Raw genomic sequence first — 10,711 nt, 5'->3', positions numbered from 1 at the left:
AGAACCTCATCATCAACCTTCATGGATTCAAAGCCAGACACCAAGTCCTCTACTGGGATGGCCCAAAGCTGACTTCTTACTTTACTTCGGGTCATCGGACCTACAAATAACAAGGTTTCCGGGTCAAGGTTAGGGCTGGGTTTCACAACCCCACATGCTACTACCCTTTCGATAGGAGGATTGAAACCGGATGACCCGTGATGATAGTGATGTGACGTTGGTCCACTGTTGGTCATATAAATGATAGGGTTGCATATGTTAGGGTTGGGCTCATGGACGTCCAAGGAACGGACCAGGTGTCGTGAGGAGTCATGAGTGTCACATCCCCCCAGCCGGTACCCTATCTGGATTACCCGGGGAAGTGATCCACAGCCCAAAAGATAAAGTTTAGGAACGATCATATCCATTTAGCACAATAACATAATCAAAAGCAAGAACAAATCATTATATTCTAATAAGTTCATAATAAAATTCAAGAAAAGATCTCAGAAGGATCACTAAGAATATCAGAGTGCGAATTAACAAGATACCAATACAAAAGACAACTATAGAGTATAGCGGAAATATACTCCACAACATATGCGGAAGGTAGATTGAAATCTAAGTAAAGCTCTAAGCTAATACAAGTAAAGTAAAAGATAAGTCTAGAAGAAACAAGAGAAATCTAATCCACATCTTCAGTCGGCTCTTCTTCATCTTCTTCACCTTGTGCTTCTTCATACTTACCGTCATAGAAATCCGAACCTGTAGAGAAGTCTAACAAAAGATATGGTACAAAAGGAGTGAGTTTCGAAAGAAACCCAGTAAGGCAGTTAAATCCATAATAACATAAATGGCAGGATTTCAAAGCAAAACATGAATGCAATATGGTATGAGACAAACAATGAATGTATGAATCTAACTCTAGGTATGCTGGTCTCTATTGGCAAACATGCTTTAAGTCATAGCACCATACTTCTTTGGGAAGGTCTCATCACACAACGCCGTTTGGTAGTGGGTCCGGCATCCCTCGGGACATTCCATGGCTGGGGTTTAGGTCACCTCTCTCTCACATCACCATTGGTCTAAGTATTGGCGCATGTCAAGGTAAAGCCTAGCCAAATGCAAGTCTTCTACTTAGTTATATCAACTCAGTTCCAGATACGTCCATTCCTTGCCCCTGGCGATCCTTTCCGGTATCCTTCACACTAGAGTCCTCATAGTCCCTGACTACGGACTCATCAACCCTATTGGTTATCCACATATGGTAAACGGGAAGCTCTCATGTCCCCTCACGGGTTGGTTACCGGTCTTGAGCGCCCATGAGCCCAAGTCTATCCATATGCAACCCTACCAATAAATGGCCCCCACAATGTGATTCACGTCCTCTCACGGGTTGGTTACCAGTCTTGAGCGCCCATGAATCCCCATTGCTACCACGGGTCGTTCGGTCTCAATACCCCTTCGATTAGGGTTTGACATAACAGGACATCCTAGCCAAACACTACTAGACAACCCTAAATATGTCATCCAACAGTTTAGGAAGGTGTCCAAAGGGCATCTCCGGAAACATCCCATAATATTCCCGTAGTTGTCCAAGGACAAAAGTGTCAAAAGGACACCTCCCCTTTTCAAACCATACTCAATCATTCACAAACATAAATTCATCATATCACATATATGGTAACTTCTTATATAGAAAGAAATCAATAACAACATCCAACTTGTATATAATTGGTAAGTAAATCATACATGAATTAATTAGCATAAACAAGTAATGCTACTGTAATCAAGGTAGTTGCATCAGTAGTATATCAGTGTAAGAATCTATTTAAGGAAATAAATCAAAGAGATTCAAATATAGAAACTAGATCATGCAATCTATATAATTAAGGAAATAACCATCCTTACCTTATATAACTTGCAGAAAATATCCGAGGATCAAGGAAGATCTTCCTAAACTTGGCAAGAAGGTCCTAAACAAGTATATATATCATATAAAGAAAGAAACCTAGAAGGTAAAAGATCAAATCATCCAAAACAGACCAAATATGAGGTTGATGTCCTCATTGGTCGATTGATTGGTCTACTGACCCAGTCGACCAATCAGTTGACCAACAGGGTAAGTGACAGACAAAAACAAGGATTTCTGATCCAAAATCCGAATTTTGTGATTGAATCGCCACCAAACAAGAAAGGAATTATCATGATAGTATTCTAGTGCTAAGGAACAAACCTAACACTATCATTGATCAAAAATCTAAAGACACAAATAAGGAAACAAAACTTACCATAAATGTATCAGTCATGGTTTTCGAAGAAAGCATGGTATGATCAAGAAGAAAGAACTAGAGATTGATAGATTACAACTCTTGTAAAGAAAACATAGCAATTGACTACTAATACGATCAATAAAATAGATCTAAGAAGATCAGAATTTGAATCTAAAGATGAACGAAGACAAGATCATGATTTAGATCATGATTCCTTCAAAATCTTGCAATGATCATGATTAAGATCATTGCATTAGCCATTAATCCTTAGGAAATCATGAGAGACGAGTAGAGGGATGCTTGCAACAGAGAATGCAGCATCTTCTCTACTATCTCAGCCCAAAAAGGAAAGAAAATCAAAGATGGAGAAGAAGAAGAGAGTGTAGACATACCTTTGACGCAAGAGGAAGAAGATTACTTGAGTTCTTGCGAGAAATCAACCAAGGATGCAAGGAAATTGATTGGAATGGAGCTTTGACTCGTTCCAGAGGCTTAGGAGGCAGAGGAGACAAAGTAATCCCGAGATTGGACTTAAATAGAGCAAGAAAAGACCTAAATCCACAAAACAGATCTCATTGGTCGATTGATTGGTCTACTGGCCTCAATCGACCAATCAGTCGACCAATGGAGACAGCAAGGTACAAAAATGCATTGTTTTGGTCATAACTTCTTCGTTTGAAGTCCAATTGATCCGAAATTCGAAAGGGAACTTCACACAAACATACTAAGACTATCTAGCATGAATTGGACATCATCCATGGTCCAAAAATCAGTACTTTATAAATTGGGAACATGAGTTTCTAAATTGGAAACAACATGATTTTCATAGCAAACTCACCATGGATTCAAGGGAAGAATTAGAGAGAACAAGGCTTAACTCTAATGGAATATCAAGAACATATCAGAGGCAAGAATAATAAAAAATAGAAAATCAAAAGAATACTAATCCTAGAATGAGAGGAATCAAAAATAGAAACTTACTAGAATGCTTATATCAATGGTCAACATAGAAGGCTATAATGGCTAGAAAGAAAGGGGAATTGATTCGAATAGATGAAATACATTAGAACAGCAGTAAAGGCTAAGATCAAACATGTTAAACATTAATTAGAAAAGAAGCTACAGTAGAATGGTCATGCTATCCAAAATTCAATCAAAATCAGTGAAGAATTGAGGAGATTCACCATGTGGTTTCAAGGAATGCAAAGAGTGATTGGGGGTTCACTCTGAGACATAAGGAGATTAGAGAATAGGTAGTTACAGTAGTGTAACACCTTCTCCACAATCAAAACATCAAGATAGAACAGTAAGAAGAAGAAAAGAGAGAAGAAGGAGATAGAACACTGAAATCAAGGTCCAACTTCAAGGTGTAACATTAAACTAACCTTTCTTTACCCAAAACAGATAGGGTGTCCTAGCTAGGTTTGGGCTGGATTTCACAATGAGAGCATCCACCCCAATAATATGTGGATGACCATAGGGTTATGGAATGAAGTCCAATAGCGGTAACCAATCCATGAAGATTCTCATTCCTAGGTTGTGAAGGATACTGAACCGAGTTGATTGGTGCCATAGGGGATGAATCTGGACTTCATGTAGACATGTTACCAGTATGACCTTGCATTGGATTAGAAACCCTGACATGCTCTAGTACTCATTACCAATGGTCGTGGTGAGAGAGTGTTGACTTAACCCCAACCATGGTTTGAGAGCCAGGTGTGGACCTTCCATTTTGCCCAGGATCCCTACAGAGGTAACCAGTCCTTGCCGGATCAAAGTGACTAGACTTACCCAGAGGAGGGATGGTGTACATCTTAAAGCATGTCAATTGTTAGAGACTTGCATAGTTAGAAATCATAGTATCATTCATACTTTGCAATCATTCATATCATTTATACTTTGCACTCATTCATTCATATCATTTATGCATTTATGCATTTCTGATTTGTTGGATAATTGATGGGAATTGTAATTGTTCTTACTGAGTTCTCTAGAACTCACTCCTTTATTTGTATATGTTTTATTAGCCTGCATAGATGGAGGAAATGTGTCGGAAGATGGATTGGTTTCCTATGAAGGAACCTTCCCGTATGAAGAGGATGTGGCAACGGCAATGGGAAATGGAGATAGCCTGTGCGGAAGCTCCTGCGAGTGCATGGAATGCGTTTATTGCACCCATTGATGGACAGGGACGACAAGTTGCCAGGCAATTTGCTCAACGAATGGAGAAGAACTGGAGGACGCCTTTTCTAGAGATTCATGAGAAACATTATTTAGCCTTAGAAAAGGAAACTGGAAAGAAAATAATATAACTCTTTTTGATTACTTCCGCTGAACTCGTATTCATTATTCTTTCATTTATTATTTTTATTGGAGTATTTGGACTCCTGTAATCCTTTATTTCATTTATTGAACTATTATTGCTCTTGATTGTCTTTATTTGTATTTAATATTGTTGATAGACTAAAACCGTGGATCCTGTGACGGATCACTCCCACAGGTTGTCGGGCGGGTGGGGTGTGACATGCATAGACTACCGGGAGTTAAACAAGTTGACGATCAAGAATAAGTATCCTCTTCTTAGGATCAATGACTTGTTTGATCATTTGAAAGGTGTTGCTATTTTCTAGAAGATCGATCTGAGATCTAGATATCATCAGTTGAGAGTAAAGTCTAGTGATGTCTGCAGAACTGCATTTAGGACCAAATATGGGCATTAAGAATTCAAAGTCATGCCTTTTTGTCTTACTAATGCACCGGTAGCATTCATGGATCTAATGAACCGAGTATTTTAGGATGTCTTGGACAAATTTATCATAATATTCATCGATGACATTCCGATATATGTTCTAAATATATTACCACAGGGCAATCGTATTAAGACAAACAAAGCAAATTTAGAAAACTTATCTCGATTCAAATGGCATGAACAAACTCCTTATTTGAAAGCTTTGTTACATACATCCATCTTGATAACGAAAATTGACGGAATTAAAACGCGCCGGTAATGGCACTTTTTTAAGGTATTTAAACGCCCCGAATAGTGCACACGGGTCTGAGTGTGTTTTCACCCTCAAGATCAGTCAACCCCTTCATCATAGACGGTGCACCCTGTAATTGATGGACTAAGGGATCCGTAAAGCTATATTCACCAATCTCTTTTCTATGATACAATTTAAAGAAAACCAATGCTTCTCAAACAAAATGTTTGCGCGCGATAATAAACAAAACATCTCCCACCTTTATATAGAAGAGTAAGAGACACCACCAAAGGTTGTTTCCCAAAGAACATACCTCTGCCCTTAAGGCATGTTTGTTAGCAAAGACACCTGTGGGCAATTTAGGTGTCTTTAGGAAAAGATCCAACCTTTAGGAAAATAAATTGTTTGAATTTCAAAAAAACGAAAATTACAACAACCCCCACAAAACAAAAGGGAAAACAAAACACAACGGTGAACAATTAGACACAATAGGACACGCGAAGGGTTTCGACGAACCAACAGGCAAGAACCCGCGCGGGGAAGCGACGAACATCCCGGCGGCGACAAGCCATCGCCATATCCTATCGCGACTTACGGATAAGCCCTTTATAAAAATTTTCTTTTGGACTTTCCTCTAAAGAGACAAGCATGCCTAGATCTTAGTCTCATGGATGTCTAGAGAATTCGCCTATTTAATTCTCATCGAAAGCAACCTTACTTCCTACATCCACTTAGGTTAGCCAATGTGCACCACAATTAACACACCCCCACATTTTGTAGGCTTTGGCTAATTAAGAACCTCTTGCTCAACCTCTTTCCTTGTGGTGGTACTACTTTACCTTAATATTGGAATAAACGTAGTAGTACTCCTCAGGTCATCTTGTGACTTCGTTGTTTACCCTTTGAACCTAATTCAGGATTGAAACCTCTTCACATAGGTTGGATGTCCATCATATGACCTTAGATAGGCTTTTATAGTTTATTCCTCCAAGTGATATCACATTAGTGATTTGAGGCTTGACACAACTTCTAGTCAAACTATTTCATTGATTACATAGTGATAGAGCTATCTTATTAGCCTCACTAGACATATGTCCCTTTCACTTGTAGATACATACTTCTAAGACTCAATGTCTTACTTTTTCTATTGATCACTTCATTTACCTTAAATGTAAATACTTATTCCAATGATCATCATCATTTATCTTTCATTTTTTCCTTTAGCCTTGTGGTTTTGGATTTGTTAAACTTATAAAGCCATACACTAAGTAGGACCTTATATAATCACTTATCAACACATGTTTTCACATGCTAACTATTTGGGGTTTTCAACCTTCTTACACAGGCATATCTAGTTGATGATATTTGGTAGAACTTATATTTTTAACTCAAAAATCATTTCCCACCACAAGTCTTTCCATATCATCTTCAATTCAAGATTATTCCCAAATGCACATGAAACATATGTCATTTTTCTTTTTCTTTTTTCAAGTAAAAACAATCACTATACTGAACTTGTCTCTTGGGAAGAGACACAACATGTAAAATATACATGTATTTTCATGATAAACATAAACCCCCACAATTTAGGTTTATCACATATAAAATTCAATGGTCATATACCATTATTATGTCGTTTGAGGGTAAATCATAACCACATGATACATATAGAACTACATGTGTTGTACTCTGACATTATAGCCACTTAGGCCTTGCCAACTTTGGGTTTAGTAATTTCAATTAACCCTTCATGTTTTGGCCGCAACCACCAACCAAAAAAAAAAGACAAGAACAGACAAGAAGAAAAGGTTGGGAACCAAAAAAATGAAAGGAAAAAAGGGGCAAAAAAAAATGAAAAAGAAGAACAAGGGAAGAAGGAAAAGAGGTGTAAAAGAAGGATGACTACTCCTCATCTACAAGAACAAGAAACCCAAAGAAGATAAGAAATCACAATCCATGGACAAAGTTCGGTTTTGGAGGTTTTTCTATTATTTAATAAAATAAAATCAGTAGTGCCAAACAATTTAAATATGAAAATTTCTCATAATTGACAATGATAATTGATTCCAAAAAGGGCCTTAGTACATACATAGAAACATAGGCTCTGCTGATCCCTGTTGCCTTTGGAATTGGAAACAAACAACAAGCATACATGATTGATAGACAAAGTTGCAGAGCACTTGTTATTGTCACATACCTCCTTTGTCTATTAAGACATGTTAAGGTAAGGTCATAACATGTTTCTATGTTTCTCACTCTTTTCTCCTTGCTGAAACGGAGTCACTAAGACTTCACATTTGAATGGCACCAACAGCATCAGGATCTATCATTAAAACTATTGAGACGTGCTATAATAGGTTTCCCTACAGCAGTCCTTTCCCTTAATGCTTCATGGTCCTTTGGAGAGGCCAAAACCTTCTTGAAGTTAGCAGATCCATTTTTGCTACACTTCTATTTTTTTCGTACATGTCCACAAATTTGATACAGTAGACCCCTGGTTAATAAACCACTTCAACGCACCAGCATAATGTGCTTCATTTTTTACAAGAACATCAAAGCTCTATAGGTGCATCTTGATGACAGTAGTTGCCTGCTTCCAAATCACTGATACATATGAGAACCTCCCCACCAGGACTTATGAACTCAAGCATTCGTTCAACAACCCCAGTTTCCTCTCATTACTACTTTAGAGTTCGTTGCTCCACTAGATCTCTTTAATCCCTGTAATGGAAGGGAAATGAGGAGAGGTGATGCCTGAGAATCTCAGTTCAGCCTCCCCTCTTCTATATGATTCAATACATCGGCAGATACAAGTAGTTTTTAGGCTTGCATCCTTATCTGTACTTTGAAGTGAAGAGGTACAACTACTTAAATTGTTAACCTCAGCAGTTAGTACAAGTCTTCATTTTTTTTTGTTACAATAGCACTTGTTTCGCATCCTTGAGGTACATCACATTCAAATTCCTATGGGATAAAGATGCTATCCTTTTCCTGTCACGAAATCATTTAGTTTTTGTCTTGTAGAAGATCAACCAACATGAGGCCAGTTCCACCAATACAAGATTGATTAAAAACACATGCAACATAATTTCTACAAGATCTTTGATCAAAAGATCCAATATGCTCCATGCTGTCAAATATAGTAATATATGCTAAACCAATGAATACACCTTTCACTATAGATTGCCTATTCAATAGATAAAAGACACATCTAATAGAATGGGTAATATGGTCTGATTTTAACATATTACTACCACAAACTATACATTCCCTCAAATTACATGCCCCTCACTGTTCCATTTTTATTCTAGCCAAGACCTGATGGTAAGGGCTTTCTGGAAAACCCATGTTTTCCTCATTTTAAAAGTGATCTCTAATTGAGCATTAGGATTGGAAGTGGTGAATCCCTCTCTCATTTTTGGTCTTCATAAACCTCCAAATAACTTGTGAAACAATTGATTAATTTATTCCAACTGATTCACCAATTGTCACCAGCAATTATAATCCTCCCAATTTTGACTTCCAATCTCATTCTGATGCATTAACTGCTCTTGGTTGCCCTTCATTACCTGTGCAATTACAACCACCACGGCAACAAGAAACAATGATGAAAGACTTAAGAGGTCCCCCGCGGACCCCCTACGACATTACCTTCCCTAAAGTAAATCCACTATGTTTAGAATTGAAAGGTCCAAAGTCTTATAATACCATGCACCCAGACTCTCTCTTAACAACAGACGATACACAATTCAAGAGTTCCCAAAATAACTATCCAAAATAAATTTTCAGATCAATTAAATACCAGAAGAAAACTCAAAGAGTAATCATCAAACCCAGGAGACGGATGAAACATAATTACCTATGCAACTATTTGAATTGTTTCCTTTTGCATTGGAAACAACTCCAAAAGATTATGCTTATCATTCGACAGTCACATATTGCCTGAGGGGAAACTCAGCAGCATGATGGGTCATCGTTTGCCTTCTGTTTTTCATATGATCTGTAGCCAAATAGTAAAAAGAATAGTCTTACCTCTTTGTAAAAATCCAATGAAGAAAGTCAAAGACGGAGAAAGCTCCACAAGTAGCCCAAATACCTCCTCGAGGATTCCACCACTATGATTATACTGAATCATGTAAAAGGCCCGACTCACAGAAACTCCATTAATTTCCATGATATGCAATCCCATTTCTAACTCCTACAAATGTTCGATCTCACTTCCAAAGAAAATAATAATAATAATAAGTAGGAACCATTTAGAAGTACGTTCCATTGAATATGCATTAAACTAGGTCCAACTATTTCAACTTTCTTTAACTAGTAGCAATAACCCAAGTTCTTACGATGGCTACAATAATTGCTATGAATTGAAACCACGGTACTTCACTTCAAAATCACTAAAGATCAGATCAAAATCTTAGTCATAGAAATAGCAGCATAAACATCTAAACAAAAAGCTTTAGATTTACCAAATATGCCAAACCCAGAAAGCCGATTATCCCAGTAAATCCAAATTCAACACCCATAAAACCATGTAATTCAGAGAGGATTCCAACCTCCATGTGGGAGAATCATGAAACTTATTTAAGATAATACAAAGCTGTGTTCATTAAATAAATATTCTCTCTCTTCACTAGCTACTCATGTAGAAAAGCTTTGAACTTGGACACTAGAATAAGACGCGGACCAACAACCGATACAGCAAATATACGACCATAGTTTTGTACAAAACATGGTCAGTGTGAAGTTGCAGAAACACACGTATTGTTAACCGGTTTCACAACATGGAACCCAAATACGTTCAAATGGTAATGAAAATTGACTGAGTTGAAACGTGCCGGTAATGGCACTTTCTTTAGGGTATTTAAACGCCCCGAATGGTGCACACGGGTTTGAGTGCGTTTTCACCCCCAAGATCAGTCAACCGCTCCATTATAAACGGTGCACCCCATAATTGATGGACTAAGGGCTCCGTAAGGCTATATTCACGAATCTGTTTTCTATGATACAATTTAAAGAAAACCAATGTTTCTCAAACAAAATGTTTGCGTGCGATAATAAACAAAACATCTCCCACCTTTATATAGAAGAGTAAGAGACACCACCAAAGGTTGTTTCCCACCTCTTCCCTTAAGGCATGTTTGTTAACAAAGACACCTATTGGTCATTTAGGTGTCTTTTAGGAAAAGACCCAACCTTTAGGAAAATAAATTGTTTGAATTTTTAAATAAAATTACGAAAATTACAACAATGTATTAAAAGAGTAAGGAAGAGCATATTGAGCATTTGAGTTTTGCCTTGCAACAATTGAGAGAGAATAAGCTGTATGCCAAATTCAGCAAATTAATGTGACTTCTGGTTGTCCAATGTTATCTTCTTGGGTCACATTGTTTCTACTGATGGTATTAAAGTTGATCATGCTAAGGTTAAAGCTGTAGCAAATTAGGAACGGCTCAAGTTAGTCACTAAGATTCAAAG

The sequence above is a fragment of the Hakea prostrata genome, chromosome 9, assembly GCF_041222555.1.
Source record: "Hakea prostrata isolate BN-2017 chromosome 9, UWA_Hpros_2, whole genome shotgun sequence".
NCBI classification, from domain to species: domain Eukaryota; kingdom Viridiplantae; phylum Streptophyta; class Magnoliopsida; order Proteales; family Proteaceae; genus Hakea; species Hakea prostrata.
Note: the sequence above shows the minus strand (reverse complement) of the source record.